We start from the raw sequence: 20,306 nt of genomic DNA, 5'->3' as shown, positions 1-20,306 counted from the left end.
AAATACTGGCAAACAGAATCCAACAGCACATTAAAAAATCATACATCATGATCATGTGGAGTTTATCCCTGGGATGCAAGGATTCTTCAATATATGCAAGTCAATCAATGTAATACATCACATTCACAAATTGAAGGATAAAAACCATATGATTATCTCAAAAGGTTCAGAAAAAGCTTTTTACAAAATTCAATCGCCTTTTATGATAAAAACTCTCTAGAAAATGGGCATAGAATGAAGTTACCTCAACATAATAAAATACATATATAACAAACCAACAGCCACATCATGCTAAATGATGAAAAACTGAAAGCATTCCAAATTAAGGACAGGAACAAGACAAGGGTGTCCACTCACCACTATTATTCAACATAGTTTTGGAAGTTTCAGGCACAGCAAGTAGAGAGCAAAACAAAATAAAAGGAATCCAAAATGGAAAAGAAGAAGTAAAATTGTCACTCTTTGCAGATGACATAGAAAACCCTAAAGATGCTACCAGAAAACTGCTAGCACTAATCTATGAATTTAGTAGAGTAGCAGGGTACAAAATTAATGCACAGAAATCTCTTACATTCCTATACACTAACAATGAAAAAGCAGAAAAAGAAGTTAAGGAAACACTCCCATTTATCATTTCAACAAATAGAATAAAATATCTAGATATAAACCTGTCTAAGGGGGCAAAAGAGCTGTACACAGAAAAGTAGAAATCATTGATGAAAGACACCAAAGACAATAGGAACAGATGGAGAGACATACCATGTCCTTGGATTGGAAGAATCAACATTGTGAAAATGACTGTGCTACCCAAAGCAATTTACAGATCCAACACAACCCCTATCAAATTAACAATGGCATTTTTCACAGAATTAGAACAAGAAATTTTACAATATATATGGAAATGCAAAAGACCCCAAGTAGCCAAAGCAATCTTCAGAAGGGAAGACGAAGTTGGTGGAATTAGGCTTCTTGACTTCAAACATTACTACAAGGCCACAGTGATCAAGACAGTATGGAACTGGCATAAAAATAGAAAGGAAGATAAATGGAACAGAATAGAGAACCCAGAGGTAAACCCACACACATATGGGCACCTTATCTTTGACAAAGGAGGCAAGAATATACAATGGAAAAAAGACAGCCTCTTCAATAAATGGTGCTGCGAAAATTGGACAGCAACAGGTAAAAGAATGAAATTAGAAAACTTCCTAACACCATACACAAAAATAAACTCAAAATGGATTAAAGACCTACATGTAAGGCCAGACACTATAAAACTCCTGGAGGAAAACATAGGCAGAACACTCTATGACATACATCAAAGAAAGACCCTTTTTGAGCCACCTCATAGAATAATGGAAATAAAATCAAGAATAAACAAATGGGACCTAATGAAATTCAAAAGCTTTTGCACAGCAAAAGAAACCATAAACAATAAAAGAAGGCAACCCTCAGAATGGGAGAAAATACTTGCCAATGAAGCAACTGACAAAGGATTAACCTCCAAAATATAGAAGCGGCTAATGTAGCTTAATACCAAAACAGCAAATAACCCAATCCACAAATGGACGGAAGACTTAAATAGACATTTCTCCAGAGAAAACATACAGATGGCCAACAAACACATGAAAAGATGCTCAACATCACTGATCATTAGAGAAATGCAAGTCAAAGCCACGATGAGGTATCACCTCACACCAGTCAGAACAGCTATCATCAAAAAATCTAGAGATGGCCAACAAACACATGAAAAGATGCTCAACATCACTCATCATCAGAGAAATGCAAGTCAAAGCCACAATGAGGTATCACCTCACACCAGTCAGAATAGCCATCATCACAAAGTCTGGAAACAACAAATGTTGGAGAGGGTGTGGAGAAAAGGGAACTCTCCTGCACTGCTGGTGGGACTGTAAGTTGGTACAGCCACTATGGAAAACAATTTGGAGGTTCCTTAAAAAACTACAAATAGAACTACCATATGATCCAGTAATCCCACTCCTGGGCATATACCCAAAGAAAACCATAATCCCAAAAGAAACATGTACCATCATGTTTATTGCAGCACTATTTCCAATAGCCAGGACATGGAAGCAACCGAAATGCCCATCAACAAATGAATGGATAAAGAAGATGTGGCATATATACACAATGGAATATTACTCAGCTATAAAAAGGGATGAGATGGAGCTATATGTAATGAGGTGGCTAGAACTACAATCTGTCATACAGAGTGAAGTAAGTCAGAAAGAGAAGGACAAATATTGTATGCTAACACATATACGGAATCTAAAAATGGTACTGATGAACTCAGTGACAAGAACAAGGACGCAGATACAGAGAATGGACTGGAGAACTCGAGGTATGGGAGGGGGCGGGGGGTGAAGGGGAAACTGAGATGAAGCGAGAGAGTAGCACAGACATATATATACTACCAACTGTAAAATAGATAGTCAGTGGGAAGTTGTTGTATAACAAAAGGAGTCGAACTCGAGGATGGAAGATGCCTTAGAGGACTGGGGCGGGGAGGGTGGGGGGGACTCGAGGAGGGGGTGAGTCAAGGAAGGGAGGGAATACGGGGAAATGTGTATAAAAACAGATGATTGAACTTGGTGTACCCCCCAAAAAATAATAAATAAATAAATAAATAAATAAATAAATAAATAAATAAATAATTTTTAAAAAATCTAGAAACAGTAAATGTTGGAGAGGGTGTGGAGAAAAGGGAACTCTCCTGCACTGTTGGTGGGAATGTAAGTTGGTACAGCCACTATGGAAAACAGTTTGGAGGTTCCTTCAAAAACTAAAAATAGAACTACCATATGATCCAGTAATCCCACTACCGGGCATATACCCAGAGAAATCCATAATCCCAAAAGAAACATGTACCATAATGTTCATTGCAGCAGTATTTACAATAGCCAGGACATGGAAGTTACCTAAATGCACATCAACAGATGAATGGATCAGGAAGATGTGGCACATATATACAATGGAATATTACTCAGCCATAAAAACAAATGAAATTGAGCTTTATGTAATGAGGTGGATAGACCTAGAGTCTGTCATACAGAGTGAAGTAAGCCAGAAAGAGAAAAACAAATACTGTATGCTAACTCATATATATGGAATCTAAAAGAAAATGGTACTGATGAACCCAGTGACAGGACAAGAGTAAGGATGCAGATGCTGAGAATGGACTTGAGGAAACAGGGTTGGGGAGGCAGGAGGTAAAGCGGAAGCTGGGATGAAGTGAGAGTGTAGCACAGACATATATACACTACCAAATATAAAATAGATAGCTAGTGGGAAGTTGCTGTGTAACCAACGGAGAGCAACTCGATGACGGGTAATGCCTTAGAGGGCCAGGATTGTGAGGATGGGAGGAAGTCGCGGAAGGGAGGGGATATGGGGATACATGTACAAATACAGCTGATTCACTTTGTTGTACCTCAAAAGCTGGTACAAGAGTTTAATGCAATTATATTCCAACAAGAAGCTTAAAAAAAATAAAACACTGTTTTGCAACAACCTTATTTACACTTTTACTTAAGTTTTAGAGACTACAGCAACTGTAAACATTTTTTCTTTTAACATGAGGCACAAGATGAATAACTATCGACTGTCCACACATAAGGATACATGTTCAAAGAATGCACCTTAATTTTATGCATATATTACTAAATGATACTGTCTAAAAAGAACTTTTCCTCTACCCTTTTAGGTTCTTCTGGCTAGTCTAAGAATTAAGTGGACATAAGACAGATTAACAGGAGAAAATCACACAAAAGCTTAATAACATATATACATGGGAGAGACCCAGGAAAACTGATTAACTCACCAAAATGGCTGAAGCCCTCTCCATAAATAACATTCTGAAATGAAAACAAAAGAGGATGTTGAAGATATGGCAAGTCAGTTGTGGAAGGCTACCAGGAAAATCACCACGGTAAAAAAAGGTACGATTGTGACACAGATTTATATTCCCTTCTCCACTGATTTGTTCACCATCCTCTTCCAGATACAACAAGGAAGGCACCCTTACAAATAGAGATTTCAATTACAAATGTGAATGTTTCTTACAAGAGAGTAACCCCACTTGGTTTTCAGAGTGTTTCCAATGTCTGCTGTTACCTGGCTATGGGTAAGTGAAGTGATGTACATTTTTTTTTTTTTCCAAATGATTATATACTACCTCTTTGGACATACGAAACACTTTTATTTCTTTTATTTTTTGTGCTCCGCCAAAATTTCTTCAATTAAATCTATGGACAAAGCATTTTATATATTTTCACAAGATAATTCCCTTAGGAAAAATATTTTCTTATAGTGGTTTTTAGCTAAGATAAAATGATTAGTGGTCTGAATTTGGATTTCAGTACACAGTTAATATTCAGAAAAGTATCTATATACTATCTCATAACACTTTTGAATGAGGAATTCAGAGAAAGAGACAAACCACTGACAAATCCTTAAGTATGCACTTATTCTCATATTCTGCTGGGGAAAAATTATATGTAGGTAATACATAAAAATACTTTTTCTGAAAATAAAACCATAATTTGGGAATCTTACCAAGTTTTAATCATTTGCATAATTTTCCAGGTATTATAGGAGAGCAAAATGTGTGACCCCCAAAATGTGTCTCTTTGGCATGAAGATTATTTTAAACTGAAAACAATTAAGGCCCAAAAGAATCAGGAAGAAATTTGACCTTCTCCCTAACTGCCTAAAACAATTTAGAGGGCTTGTTCACAGAACAGAGCTATCATCAGAGATATCTGCAAAGAATATGGGCTAAATGTGGTAGGTGAAAACTCTAGCAAGGCCTAGAGATCAGAGTCTACTCATTGTTCCATTGTCTTTGCATGGCACAGCAAATATTTATTTACCAAATGTTCACCTTTCCATCTCCACGTGAATTGCTTTCTTCCCCTTTGAGGTCTCAAACCCTACCTGCAACAACCTCTACTGTCTTTAGCTGAAGATGGTACTTAAGAAGAAGGTTTTGGCCATTTTGGCAAGTTACTCAGTTTACTTGAGTCTCTCCCATGTATATGTGTTACTAAACTTTTGTTTGATTTTTCTTCTGTTAATCTGTTTTATGTCAATTTAATTCTAGTAGCAGCCAGAAGAACCTAGAAGGGTAGAGGAAAATTTCTTCCACCCCAACAGTACAAAACATTCTATTTCAGGAGTAATGTGTATGGGTTATAGATTTTAAAGTATTTAAAAAAACAAAGACAAATTATCTGAGTAATCTCTAAACCTTGTGTCTATTGAAGACATTTTTCTACCACACTAGTATTTTGAGTGTAGTAGTTAAAATTGTGCTAAAATTACATAGCAGAACTAATCTCAAATTAGTAATGTTATCTGCCTAATTTCTCTATGTTAAAACAAATCTAAGTGAGTTTTGTTTTATTTTGTTTTCAATTTAGGTCAAATTACAATACAGTTACATTTTCTTTGCTAATAAAGCACCTTTATAAATTGTCATTAAAACATCTTAATCTATTTCAGCATCTACTGGCTGATAAATTTGAGTATTTTAATGGATAAATATTAATATAACATTGATAAAATCTTTGTGAATTTTTAAAGTAATAACTTTTAAATGTTTAAATATATGCATTTGTTTTGTATAACCTGCTCTGGAGAATTCTGAAGCCTCATGTACAACCAGTTACCTAGCTCTATTTACTTTATAGGCATATTGATTTTAATAAGTACTATGCCCCCAAGGTAGCAATGCTTAGAGTGTTATACTTCTAATCATCTGATACCAATTCACACAATTGTATTAGATACACATATCTTTGAATGAATTCATTGATGGTATAAAAATGGAAATACAAAACATTGCCTTATATATGTATTTTATATAAGTATATTTTGAAACTGTTTCAAATTTCCAAACTATTATATGTTCTCATTGTGACATTCTCTAAACAACACAATCCATAAAGAGTGTGAGCATCTGATGATATCAAAATGTATTATGCAATCCCTATCAAATTACCAATGGTATTTTTCACAGAACTAGAGCAAGAAATCTTATGATTGGTATGGAAATGCAAAAGACCCCGAATAGCCAAAGCAATCTTGAGAAGGAAAAATGGAGTTGGTGGAATCAGGCTCCCTGACTTCAAACTATACTACAAGGCCACAGTGATCAAGACAGTATGGTACTGGCACAAAAACAGAAAGGAAGATAAATGGAACAGAATAGAGAGCACAGAGATAAACCCATGCACATATGGGCACCTTATCTTTGACAAAGGAGGCCTCTTCAATACGTGGTGCTGGAAAAATTGGACAGCAACAGGTAAAAGAATGAAATTAGAAAACTTCCTAACACCATACACAAAAATAAACTCAAAATGGATTAAAGACCTAAATGTAAGACCAGACACTATAAAACTCCTGGAGGAAAACATAGGCAGAACACTCTATGACATACATCAAAGCAAGATCCTTTTTGAGCCACCTCCTAGAATCATGGAAATAAAATCAAGAATAAACAAATGGGACCTCATGAAACTTAAAAGTTTTTGCACAGCTAAAGAAACCATAAACAATACAAGAAGGCAACCCTTAGAATGGGAAAAAATAGTTGCTTATGAAACAATGGACAAAGGATTAACCTCCAAAATATACAAGCAGCTCATGAAGCTTCATACCAAAAAAGCAAATAACCCAATCCACAAATGGGCGGAAGACCTAAATAGACACTTCTCCAAGGAAGACATACAGATGGCCAACAAACACATGAAAAGATGTTCAACATCACTAATTATCAGAGAAATGCAAGTCAAAGCCACAATGAGGTATCACGTCACACCAATCAGAATGGCCATCATCACAAAATCTAGAAACAACAAATGTTGGAGAGGGTGTGGAGAAAAGGGAACTCTCCTGCACTGCTGGTGGGAATGTAAGTTGGCACAGCCACTATGGAAAACAGTTTGGAGGTTCCTTAAAAACCTAACAATAGAACTACCATATGATCCAGTAATCCCACTACTGGGAATATACTCAGAGAAAACCATAATCCCAAAAGAAACATGTACCATAATGTTTATTGCAGCACTATTTACAATAGCCAGGACATGGAAGCAACCGAAATGCCCATCAACAGAAGAATGGATAAAGAAGATGTGGCATATATATACAATGGAATATTACTCAACTATAAAAAGGAATGAGATGGAACTATATGTATTGAGGTGGATGGACCTAGAGTCCGTCATACAGAGTGAAGTAAGCCAGAAAGAGAAAGACAAATATTGTATGCTAACTCATATATATGGAATCTACAAATGGTACTGATGAACTCAGTGACAAGACAAGAATATGGATGCAGATGTAGAGAATGGACTGGAGAACTCGAGTTTTGGGATGGTGGGGGGGTGAAGGGGAAGCTGAGATGAAGTGAGAGAGTAGCATAGACGTATATATAATACCAACTGTAAAATAGATAGCCAATGGGAAGTTGCTGTATAACAAAGGGAAATCAACTCGATGATGGATGTTGCCTTAGAGGACTGGGATGGGGGGGAGTCAAGGGAGGGAGGCAATATGGGGATATGTGTATAAATACTGATGATTGACCTTGGTGTACAAAAAAAATGTATTATGAAAAAATGTGTAAAATCATCACATAAGTGTTTTACTGATATCTCTAGAACAAAATATTGTGGAAAATGTTCTGTGGTTCTGAAAAATGACTCTTTAATTCACAAATTGTTGTCAGTAAACATATTTAATTATTTTATCCAAGATGTGTGTCATTGTAATAAAAACTTAGCACCTTCAGAACATATGTTAAAATAGAGCATTTCTCAAAATGTGTCATAAGGATCAATAATTCCATGGGATATTAATAGATATCATGCCATGAAACAAGGGAGAGTTGTGATCAAAATATCAAGTACGTTTTGGAAATTATATGTTAAAAAAAAGTTAGATTACCTTATCACATGATTTCTTAAAGTTTTAACATGCCAATTAATATCCACTGTGAATCTCTAAAAATAAAATATATATAACTTTTTTCCCCAAAAATTTAATTGTCCATGGGACAAAGCCTCTTATCTTGGAACATCTTAAGGAGACTAAGTTTCTATGGAGGAGTCTTTGATACATGTTGCTATAATATATAAATACCTGTGTGGTAACATATTACTAATAGCATAGTCTGGGATAGAGCAGTAAATTAGTTTAGTAGAGATGATCATATACTGAGAAGGCAGATCAGAAAAAGGCAAATCAATAAAATACCTTTTTTTTTCTGTATCTGACTTTCTCAAGGAGGATTCCTCATCTTAATCAAGAACAAAGAAAATAATCTGAGTGACTATCTTCTCAATTCTTTCAAGTATAGTACATTGCTACAGATCCTCCTTGACTTACAATAAGGCTAAGTCTCAATAAAGCAATATCTAGGGAGGGTGTTTCCAATGACAGGTTGAACTCACAGTGAAAATGGCCCCCCAAAATAGTATTAATACATTTTCTTCTTTCAAAAAATGCTTTGGATATTGCACAGCATAGGGAAATATAACCATTATTTTGAAATAACTTTAAATGGCATACAATCTATAAAAATACAGAAACACTGTGTTGTACACCTGAAACTGATATAATATTGTAAGTCAACTACACTTCAATTTTTTTAAAGTAAAATGCTTTAAATGCCTGCCAGTTCCCACTGCCACAGGCAATTTGCACACACCCCAGTTGTGGCTGCCATACCCTTTCCCAGCCTGAGTGAGTAATTGTGCCCCAATCAGCTGCTGCTTTTGCTCCCTCTCTCCTGGGCAAGGAACAGACACCTGAGGGTTGCATACATGCAGAGATGGTGTCAAAATCAAATCTGAGCCCCAGGGGCAGTGTGACTAAGGAAGAGGAATGGAAATCTTTCCATGCAGCTGCACAAGCTGTGGATTAAATCTCTGAGATCAGCTTGGTAAATCCTGCGTCTGTGGAATACCTGAATCGACAAAGAATGTTCCCACAATTGACACTGACCTACCATTCGCAGAAGTAGACTTTGAGGGCAAGTAAACAGGGGAGTCAGGCCAGGTCAGAGTGTCCAAAGCAGGTCCAGAGACCTACCAAGAGGTATTGGAGGGCCTCCTGGGGGGTGGGGATTAGCTCTGGCCTGCTCTGGGAGCAAGGGCACTGACAGTGGAGGCCCCAGGGAAATATTCTCATTACTATTATTCCTTTTTTGTTTGTTTCATTTTGTTCAGTTGGTAGTGGTGGTGTTTTTATTATTTACCTTTTATTTTTTATGTACTTTTTATTTTTTAATATGTATAAAAATATTTTTCTCCTTTTATTTTACTTTTTTGTTGTTTTGTGGGTTATTTCTTGTTTTTGTTCTTTGGTTTTTATTTTATTTCTTTCATGATTGTTTTTATGTGTATATTTCACATTTTCTTCACTTTTTTTGTTTCTTGGCTTTCTGTTTTTGTTTTAGTTAGTTTAGTCCTATTGACTGTTCTCATTTTTTAATTCCTTTGTTTGATTGTTCTCTTGCTTGTGTGTGTGTGTGTGTGTGTGTGTGTGTGTGTGTGTGTGTTGTGGTTTTTTTGCTGCTGTGTGTTTGCTGCTATTTTTGCTATTTGTCTTGGGTTTTGTTTGTCTGTTTGTTTTGTTTTGTTTTGTTCTTTTATTTATTTTTGCTCTGGCCACTCTGTGCAGCTTGTAGGCTCTTGGTTCCCTGGACAGCGGTTAGGTCTGGGCCTCCAGGGTGGGAGCACAAAGTCCAGGATGCTGGACTGCCAGAGAATTTCTGGGCCCAGGGATTATTAATCAGCATACATGCTCCAAGAGATATCCATATCAAAAACAACACCCAGCCTAATACACCTGACTGCAGGCTCCAGTGCTAGACACCTCATGCCAAACAACCAGCAAGACAGGAACACAGCCCCACCCAGCAGCAGACGGGCTGCCTAAAGTCATACTAAGCCCATAGACACACCAAAACACACAACCAGACATGGCCCAACCCTTCAGAGGGAAAAGACTCAGCTCTATCCACTAGAGCACAGGCACCAGTACCTTCCACCAGGAAGCCTACACAAGCCCCTGGACCAAACTCACTCATCACAAGGTAGACAACAGAAGTAAGAGGAGCTATGACCCTGAAGCCTGAGGAAAGGAGACCATAAACACAGTAGATAAGACAAAATGAGATGACAGAGAAATATGTTGCAGAAAAAGGAGCAAGGTAAATCCCACAAGACTAAATAAATGAAGAGGAAATAGGCAATCTACCTGAAAAAGAATTCAGCATAATAATAGCAAAGATGATCCAAGATCTTGGAAATAGAATGGAGGCTGTCAACTACAAAGTGGCACTTGCCATGGGCACTTTCCATCTACCTCTACATGGATTAAATCACACTGTGCTGCTGCATCTGCTGACCTTCAACATCCCCTGAAGGGAATTCAGGGTGGAGACCAGGAATGAGGCACTCTATGCTTTGGAATATGGGCAGAACAGGTCTTCAGATAGTTAGATGTTTTCAGGAGCTGATTTTATGAGCCCAGCCCTTGCATCTCCTCATATCTAGAAAAGCACTAAATCCCTACATGGTGATGTCTGTTCCTCATGACTAGCAGAAACATCCTACAAACATATGTGTTTGATTGCATGTACTTCTCCTTCACCAAGATTACATATATACTCACTTAAATCTATGTTTTCCAAGTATAAGGAAAACCTTCCCTCAAACTAATGATTTACAGTAATGTGGTAAATTACACCTTTGTAAAGCAGGATTGAAACATTTACCTTTTCTATCTGTTCCTTCCAGACACTGGAAACTCTTAGGTTCTCAGCATCTTTATCAGATAAATTAGGAAGGCTACCTCACTAATAGGTATAGAAAACTCAAGGTATTTTGGGAACCTTGAAAAGGGAGGAATACACCTACATCCATTAGGCAAAAATCTGTGATAAGCCCAAGACCTTGGCATGGCTTTCCTAGCCCTGAGAGATCTGTAAATTCCAGTCTGAGACTCCTTATAAAAGTTTCAACAAAGCAAAAAGCAAAAAAATGATCAATTATAGTTACATAAATTACCAGGCCAAGTTTCTTTTGAGATCAGATTTATATTGCAAACTAAATTTGTCTAAATTTGTCCTCATTTGGTAAAAATGAGGCTAAATTTAGAGAGAAAAATATTGTGTTTCAATAAATATTAAGTGCCAGTTTTGCTGATGGAGGTCTGTATTTACGAAGATTCACTCCCTCGATAGTTCCTTGCTGTTATGCTATAGTAATGTAATATAAAGTCTGAGTTTTCAAAAGGACACTCTAAGTTTGTTTCTGAAGCTTTTCTAAGTAATCTATCTTTGGATGAAAATCAGATGCCCCACAACCTGCAATGAGGGAATTGTGCATACTAGAAAGGACATAATTTAAAGGACAATCTCCAACTTAGATGGAAGGACACTTACCAGAGGAGAAACTACACTCACACTAGGATGAGAAGAAGCCAACATCAGAAGTAGACAGTTAGCCCAAGATCCTGGACCTGACTCGTATGAGCATTTATAATGTTTTCTTAACTTCTTGGAGCTTTGTATATGAATCAATATTTTTTTCTCTTTTTTATTACGGGCACAACCCTATGCTAATTTAAAAAATCAATCCAATTGTTGGGTTTGCAGCAAATGACCTATGACTAGTACTTTTGGGTTGCCTTGGTGGATCCCTGCCCACCCACCCCCACCCTGTGGCTCTAATTGGATAGCTCTTAGGAAATTTACTTTAGAGAAACAGAAAAAATTATAGTCCTGTTCAGGGGATCCCCTCACCTGGTCAATTAATAATACCTGCTCTGACCCTGGCCATAAATTCAAATTTTATTTTAAGGTCATTCAGGCTCACTCAGAATGGCAAGCTAAGTCTCAAACAAAAACTGTTACCTCTCATCTATTAAAAGTAAACCTCCCACAATTATGGGATGAACTAATGTGGATAACACAAGGCTATGATCATTTAAGTTTAAAAACTCCTCTATGTTGGGAATAATTAAATCATACTAAGGATGATCAGCCCAGTAACATGAGGAAATTAGGCTGGATGCCTTATAAACAATGCCTACATGCAATTACCCTTAGAGACAGTGAGTGGTATGGAACTGACTGAGTCAGATGACCACAGATTCACTGGGTTGTATCTAATGAACTCGCTGGATTTGTGGTACTAATTTATGACCTCGGCTTCCACTGAGATGGGTAGGAAGATGTATCCTAGGATTCTCATGGACTCAAGGTCATATATGTAACAAATCAGAGACCATTGGCATGAGCTGATGGGTCAAGAGATCTGTATTCTGCTGATATGACCATTTAGCAGCTATTTTTGTGCCTTCTAGTCAGCCATATCGAAGACAATAAAATTCACTCAACAGGCCTTAAATGATAGTAACTAGGCTATTAGCCTACTGAATTCCGAGGTCTCTATGATGAGAAAAGCAGTGCTATAAAACTACATGGCCCTCAACATCCTTACAAAATCTCAGGGAGGCAACTGTGCCATAATTTAAACTGAATGCTGTGTTTTCATACCTGATAAATCCTCTAATGTAACACATTTAATGAAACATATGAAAAATCAGATTTCTGCCTTAAGCAACTCACTCCCAAGTCTTATCGACTTCTTCAAAAACTGGCTTGGCATGGGAAGCTCCTGGCTTAAATATTTACTTATGACTCTATTAATGTTATTAGCTATATTATTTGTATTTTTGTCTGTTTTACAAGATTATTGTTTCTTGTATTACCAAATGTGTGACTGAACCACTGACAAAAATAATGACTAGGCGACTTGAATCACTTCATCAAGTATATAGTTCTGTATGTGATCAATGATTGTAATAGTGTAACTCTGGATATCGGAGGATGCAATGAGTGGGAACTTTTCCTGGACCATAACAGACTAGGAATACAGGCAGTCCAGGGACCTTTGACTTTTGTTGAAAAGACCTAGCCCAGTAATAGCATATTGAGTGGCCTCTCAGCAAAAGCTTAGCCAGACCTAGGAATGAGACTTCCTAATACTGAGGGACAAAATGGTCATGAAATGCCTCCCAAAGCATGGTCAAATTTATGACCATGAGGGGGCCCTGTCAACTACAAAGTGGCACTTGCCATGGGCACTTGCCATCTACCTCTACATGGATTAAATCACACTGTGCTGCTGCATCTGCTGACCTTCAACATCCCCTGAAGGGAATTCAGGGTGGAGACCAGGAATGAGGCACTCTATGCTTTGGAATATGGGCAGAACAGGTCTTCAGATAGTTAGATGTTTTCAGGAGCTGATTTTATGAGCCCAACCCTTGCATCTCCTCATATCTAGAAAAGCACTAAATCCCTACATGGTGACATCTGCTCCTAGTGACTAACAGAAGCCCCCTACAAAAATATGTGTGTGATTGCACGTACTTCTCCTTCACCAAGATTACATATATACTAATTTTCTCCCTTGCCTGTTTGGAACAGTTTCTCAGAGCTATCTGGGATGCTGTCTCCTGGGCTGCAGTCTTCATTTTGCCCCAAAGAAACTCAACTCACAACTCCCACGTTGTGCATTTTTTTTTTTAGTCAACAAGGCACAGATCAAGAAGATATAAGAGGGCTTCCTAGATGGCGCAGTGGTTGAGAACCCACCTGCCAATGCAGGGGACACAGGTTCAACCCCTGCTCCAGGAAGATTCCACATGCCGTGGAGCAACTAAGTCCATGTGCCACAACTATTGAGCCTGCGCTTTAGAGCCCTTGAGCTACAACTATTGAGCCTATGTGCTGCAACAACTGAAGCCCATGTGCCTAGAGCCCATGCTCTGCAACAAGAGAAGCCACAGCAATGAGGAACCCACGCACCACAACAAAGAGTAGCCTTCACTCATTGCAACTAAAGAAAGCCCACACACAGCAAAAAAAGACCCAACACAGCCAATTAAATAAATAAATAAAGATATAAGAAATGTTTAACAAGGACCTAGAAGAGCTAAAAAACAAACAATAAGTAATGAACACAACAACTGAAATTAAAAATTCACTAGAAGGAATCAACAGCAGAATAACTGAGACAGTAAAATGGATAAGTGAGCTGGAAGACACAATGGTGGAAATAACTGCCAATGAGCAGAATAAGGAAAAAAGAATGAAAAGAAATGAGGACAGACTCAGAGACCTCTGGGACAACATTAAACACACCAACATTTGAATTATAGGCATCCCAGAAGAAGAAGAGAAAGGGAAAGAGCCTGAAAAAATATTTGAAGAGGTTATAGTCGAAAATTTCCCTAACATAGCAAAAGAAATAGTCAATCATATCCAGGAAGCACAGAGAGTCCCATATAGGATAAATCCTAGGAGAAACATGCCAAGACACATATTAATCAAGCTAAAAACAATTACATACAAAGAAAATATATTAAAAGCAACAAGGGAAAAGCAACAAATAACATATAAAAGAATCCCCGTAAAGTTATCAGCTGATTTTTCAGCAGAAACTCGGCAGGCCAGGAGGTAGTGGCAGAACATATTTAAAGTGATGAAAGGGAAAAACCTACAATCAAAATTACTCTACCCAACAAAGATCCCATTCAAATTCTATGGAGAAATCAAAAGCTTTACAGAGAAGCAACAGCTAAGAGAATTCAGCACCATGAAATCAGCTTTACAACAAATGCTAAAGAACATCTCTAGGCAGGAAACACAAGAGAAGAAAAAGACCTACAAGAACAAAAACAAAACAATTAAGAAAATGACAACTGGAATATACATATAGATAATTACCTTAAATGTAAATTAATTAAATGCATCAAACAAAACACACATACAAACTAATGGATATAAAAACAAGACCCATATATATGCTACCTACAAGAGACCCACCTCAAGCCCATAAACACAAAAAGACTGAAAGTGAGGGGATGGAAAAAGATCTTCCAGGCAAATGGGAATCAAAAGAAATATGGAGTAGCAATACTCATATCAGACAAAATAGACTAAAATAAACTGTTACAAGAGACAAGGAAGGGCACTACATAATGATCAAGGGATCAATCTGAGAAGAAGATATAACAATTGTAAATATCTATGCACCCAACATAGGAGCACCTCAATACATAAGGCAAATGCTAACAGCCATAAAAGGGGAAATCAACAGTAACACAATAATAGTGGGGGACTTTAGCACCCCACTTACACCAGTGGACAGATCATCCAGACAGAAAATAAATCAGAAACACAAATTGTAAATGACACAATAGACCAAATAGATGTTATTGATATTTGTAGGACATTCCACCCGAAAGTGGTGGAATAAATTATCTTCTCAAATGCATGTGGCACATTCTCCAGGATAGATCACATCTTGGGTCACAAATCAATCCTCAGTAAATTTAAGGAAATTAAAATCATATCAGTCATCTTTTCTGACCACAAAGCTATGAGACTAGACAGCAATTAGAGGAAAAAAAGCTGGAAAGATACAAACACACAGAGATTAAACAATTACCAATAGATCAGTGAAGAAATCAGAGGAAATAAAAAGAAATACCTAAAAACAAATGACAATGAAAACATGATGACCTAAAACCTATGGGATGCAGCAAAAGCAGTTCTAAGAGGGAAGTACACAGCAATACAATTCTACCTCAAGAACAAGAAAAATCTCAAATAAACAACCTAAACTTACACCTAAAGCAACTAGAGAAAGAAGAAGAACAACAACAACAACAACAACAACAAAACAAAGTTAGTAGAAGGAAAGAAATCATAAAGATCAGAGCAGAAATAAATGAAATAGAAACAAAGAAAACAATAGCAAAAATCAATAAAACTAAAAGCTGGTTCTTTGAGAAGATAAACAAAATTGATAAACCTTTACCAAGACTCAACAAGAGTCCTTCCTGTGTCCACAAGTCTGTTCTCTGCATCTGTGTCTTCATTCTTCCCCTGCCACTGGGTTCATCCATACCTTTTTTTAGATTCCATATATTTGTAGTGAGGTGGTGGATGAACCTAGAGTCTGTCATACAGAGTGAAGTAAGCCAGAAAGAGAAAAACAAATACCGTATGCTAACTGATATATATGGAATCTAAAAAAATGGTACTGATGAAACCAGTGACAGGGTAAGAATAAAGATGCAGATATAGACAATGGACTTGAGGACCTGGGGAGGGGCAAAGGGGAAGCTGGGAGAAGTGAGAGAGTAGCATTGACATATATACACTATCAAATGTAAAATAGATAGCTAGTGGGAAGCTGCTGTATAACACAGGGAGATCAACTCAATGGGGGGTGATGAGTTAGAGGGCTGGGATAGGGAGGGTGGGAGGGAGTCACAGGAGGGAGGGGATATGGGGATATATGTATAAATACAGCTAATTCACTTTGTTGTACAGCAAAAACTGGCACAGCAGTGTAAAGCAATTATATTCCAATAAAGAGTTTAAAAAAAAAAAAAAGACATACAGATGGCTAACAGGCACATGAAAAGATACTAAACATGGCTAATTATTAGAGAAATGCAAATTAAAACCACAATGAGATGTCACTTCCCACCTCATCAAAAAGTCTATAAATAATAAATGTTGATGAGAGTGTGGGGAAAGGGAACCCTTGTACACTGTTGGTGGGAATATAAATTGGTGCAGTTACTATGGAAAACAGTATGGAGCTTCCTTAAAAAATAAAAATAGAGCTACCATATGATCCAGAACTTCCACTCCTGGGCACATATTAAGAACAAAATTAAAATGCTAGTTCAAAAGATACAAGTGTCCCAATGTTCATAGCTGCATTATTTACCATAGCAAAGATATGGAAGCAATCTAAATGCCCATCAACAGGATAATGGATAAAGAAGATGTGTTTTATATATATATATATATATACACATACATATATATATACACACACAATGGAATATTCAGCTTGGAAAAAAGAATGAAATTCTGCCATTTGCAGCAATACGGATGGACCTAGAGAATATCATGCTTACTAAAATAAGTCAGACAAAGAAAAACAAATATTGTATGATATCACATATGTGGAATCTAAAAAATAAAACGAATGTATGTAGCAAAAAAAAAAAAAGAAAAGAAAAAAGGGAGAGAATTCAAATCAATAAAATTAGAAATGAAAGAGGGGAAATTTCAACTGACACCACAAAAACAAAAAGGAACATAACAGACTAGCACAAGCAGCTATATGCCAATAAAATGAATAACATGGAAGAAATGGATGAATTATCAGAAGACTGAACCAGGAAGAAATAGAAAATATGAACAGGCCAATCACAAGTAATGAAATTGAAACTGTGATTAAAAATCTTCCAACAAACAGAAGTACAGGGCCAGATGGTTTCACAGGCAAATTCTATCAAAGATTTAGAGAAGAGCTAACACCTATCCTCCTTAAACTCTTCCAAAAATTTGCAGAGTGTGGAACACTCTTCAAACTTATTCTATGAGGTTATCATCACCCTGATTCCAAAACCAGACAAAGATAACACAAAAAAGTAAAACAACAGGCCAATACCACTGATGAACACAGACACAAAAATCCTCAATAAAATACTAGTAAATTGAATCTAACAACACATTGAAAGGATCATACACCATGATCAAGAGGGATTTATCCCAGGAATGCAAGGATTCTTCAATATATGTGAATCAATCAGAATGATACACCATATTAACAAAAAGATAAAAAACATATGATTTCAATAGATACAGAAAAAGCTTTTGACAAAATTCAACACCCATTTGTGATAAAACTCTCCAGAAATTGGGCAGAGAAGGAAACTACCTCAAGTTTAAAAAGTGCATATATGACAATCCCACAGCAAACATTCTCAATGGTGAAAAAATGAAAATATTTCCTCTAAGATCAGGAACAAGACAAGGGTGCCCACTCTCACCACTATTATTCAACATAGTTTTGGAAGTCCTAGCCACAGCAATCAGAGAAGAAAAAGAAATGAAAGGAATCCAAATTGGAAAAGAAGTAAAATTGTCACTGTTTGCAGATGTCATGATACTATATACAGAAAATCTTAAAGATGCCACCAGAAAACCACTAGAGCTACTCAATGAATTTATTAGTAAAGTCACAGCATACAAAAGTAATGCACAGAAATCTCTTGAATTCCTATACACTAACAACAAAATATCAGAAAGATAAATTATGGAAACAATCACATTTACTGTCGCATCAAAAAGAAGAAAATACCTAGAGATAAACATACCTAAGGAGTCAAAATATCTGTACTCCAAACACTATAAGATGCTGATGAGAGAAATCAAAGATGATGCAAACAGATGGAAAGGTATACTATGTTCTTGGATTGGAAGAATCAATATTGTCAAAATGACTGTAATACCCAAGGCAATCTACAGATTCAACGCAATCCCTATCAAATTACCAACAGCATTTTTCACAGAAGTAGAAAAAGAAATTTTACAATTTGTATGGAAACACAAAATACCTGGAATAGCCAAAGCAATCTTGAGAAGGAAAAACAGAGCTGAAGGAATCAGGCTCTCTGACTTCAAACTATACCACAGAGTTACAGTAATCAAGATAGTATGGTACTGGCAAAAAAACAGAAATACAGATCAATACAATAGGATAGAGAGCCCAAAGATAAACCCATGTACCTATGGTTATCTTACCTTTTCCAAAACAGGCAAGAATATACAATGGAGCAAAGATAGCCTGTTCAATAAGTAGTGCTGGGAAAACTGGACAGTTATATGTAAAAGAATGAAATTAGAACACTCCCAAACACCATACAGACACACACACACACACACACACGCATACACACACACACACAGAAAACACAAAATGGATTAAAGACCTAAATGTAACTCTTAGAGGAAATCATAGCCAAAACATTCTGACACAAATCACAGCAAATCTTTTTTGACCCACCTCCTAGAGTAATGAAAATAAAAACAAAATAAACAGATGGAAACTAATTAAACTTACATGCTTTTGCACTGCAAAGGAAACAAAATGAAAAGACAACCCTCAGAATGGGAGAAAATATATGCAAATGAATCAATGGACAAAGGATTAATCTCCAAAATATACAAACAGCTCATGCAGCTAGATATCAAAAAAACAAATAATCCAATCAAAAAATGGTCAGAGGGCTTCCTAGGTGGTGCAATGCTTAAGAATCCGCCTGCCGTCTCACTTCCGAGGGAGACCGCTGCTCACACCAGTGCTGCGCGCAGGACAAGGAACATCCAAGATACCTGATCCCAAAACTCTGCAAACAGTTTTACCATTTGGGCTGGGTCACTGGGACTGGAGGAGGAATTAGCTTGAAGCATGGCAATGAAATCTACATTGCTCCTTCAGGAGTGCAAATGGAACGGATTCAGCCTGAAGACATGTTTGTTTGTGACATCAGTGAACGGGACATAAGTGGACCTCTGCCATATAAGAATCTTAAAAAAAGCCAATGTACTCCTCTTTTCATGAATGCTTACACAATGAGAGGAGCAGGTGCTGTGATTCATACCCATTCTAAAGCTGCTGTCATGACCACCCTTCTCTTTCCAGGAAGGGAGTTTAAAATTACACATCAAGAGATGATCAAGGGAATAAAGAAAAGTACCTCAGGAGGGTATTAGAGATATGACGATATGCTAGTAGTACCCATTATTGAGAATACACATGAGGAAAAAGACCTCAAAGAGCGAATGCCTCAGGCAATGAATGATTACCCAGACACCTGCGCAGTGCTGGTCAGACGGCACGGGGTCTATGTCTGGGGAGACACGTGGAAGAAGGCTAAAACCATGTGTGAGTGTTATGACTATTTGTTTGATGTTGCCGTATCAATGAAGAAAGTAGGACTGGATCCTACAAAGCTTCCCGTTGGAGAAAATGGAATTGTATAAGCCAAGTGGGAGTTTATGATATAGAGAGACAAATCTTATCCTAATTATTAAATGATATGACTTTTTTTTTAATGAATTGAAAATTTCCATGAAGCTATTGATTTATCACTAAATATTGCAGATCTTCTGACACTGGATGATATTTGCTTATATTCTTATAATTTTAAATGACAATGCAATGGAATAAAAATTTTATAATGAAAAAAAAAAAAAAAAAGAATCTGCCTGCCAATGCAGGGGACATGGGTTCAAGCCCTGGTCTGGGAAGATCTCATATGCCATGGAGCAACTAAGCCCATGTGCCACAACTACTGAGCCTGCATGCCACAACTACTGAAGCCCA

General features: G+C 37.0%; 1 long non-coding RNA gene and 1 pseudogene across 1 annotated transcript in view; one reads left to right on the top strand and one right to left on the bottom strand.

The window, feature by feature from the left end:
* LOC130842508 (uncharacterized) overlaps nt 1-3,872 on the bottom strand; it is a 245,974-nt gene extending 242,102 nt beyond the window's left edge. Inside the window, exon 1 of the long non-coding RNA XR_009050457.1 lies at nt 3,842-3,872. This is a non-coding gene — a long non-coding RNA (uncharacterized LOC130842508). The remainder of the gene's footprint in view (nt 1-3,841) is intronic.
* Nucleotides 3,873-3,880: 8 nt separating this feature from the next.
* LOC130841464 (methylthioribulose-1-phosphate dehydratase-like) lies at nt 3,881-20,071 on the top strand (annotated as a pseudogene).
* Nucleotides 20,072-20,306: the final 235 nt, after the last annotated feature.

Source organism: Hippopotamus amphibius, chromosome X (genome assembly GCF_030028045.1).
Source record: "Hippopotamus amphibius kiboko isolate mHipAmp2 chromosome X, mHipAmp2.hap2, whole genome shotgun sequence".
Classification (NCBI taxonomy): domain Eukaryota; kingdom Metazoa; phylum Chordata; class Mammalia; order Artiodactyla; family Hippopotamidae; genus Hippopotamus; species Hippopotamus amphibius.
The sequence above is the reverse complement of the archived record's forward strand: the minus strand, read 5'-3'. Positions and strand labels throughout refer to the sequence as shown.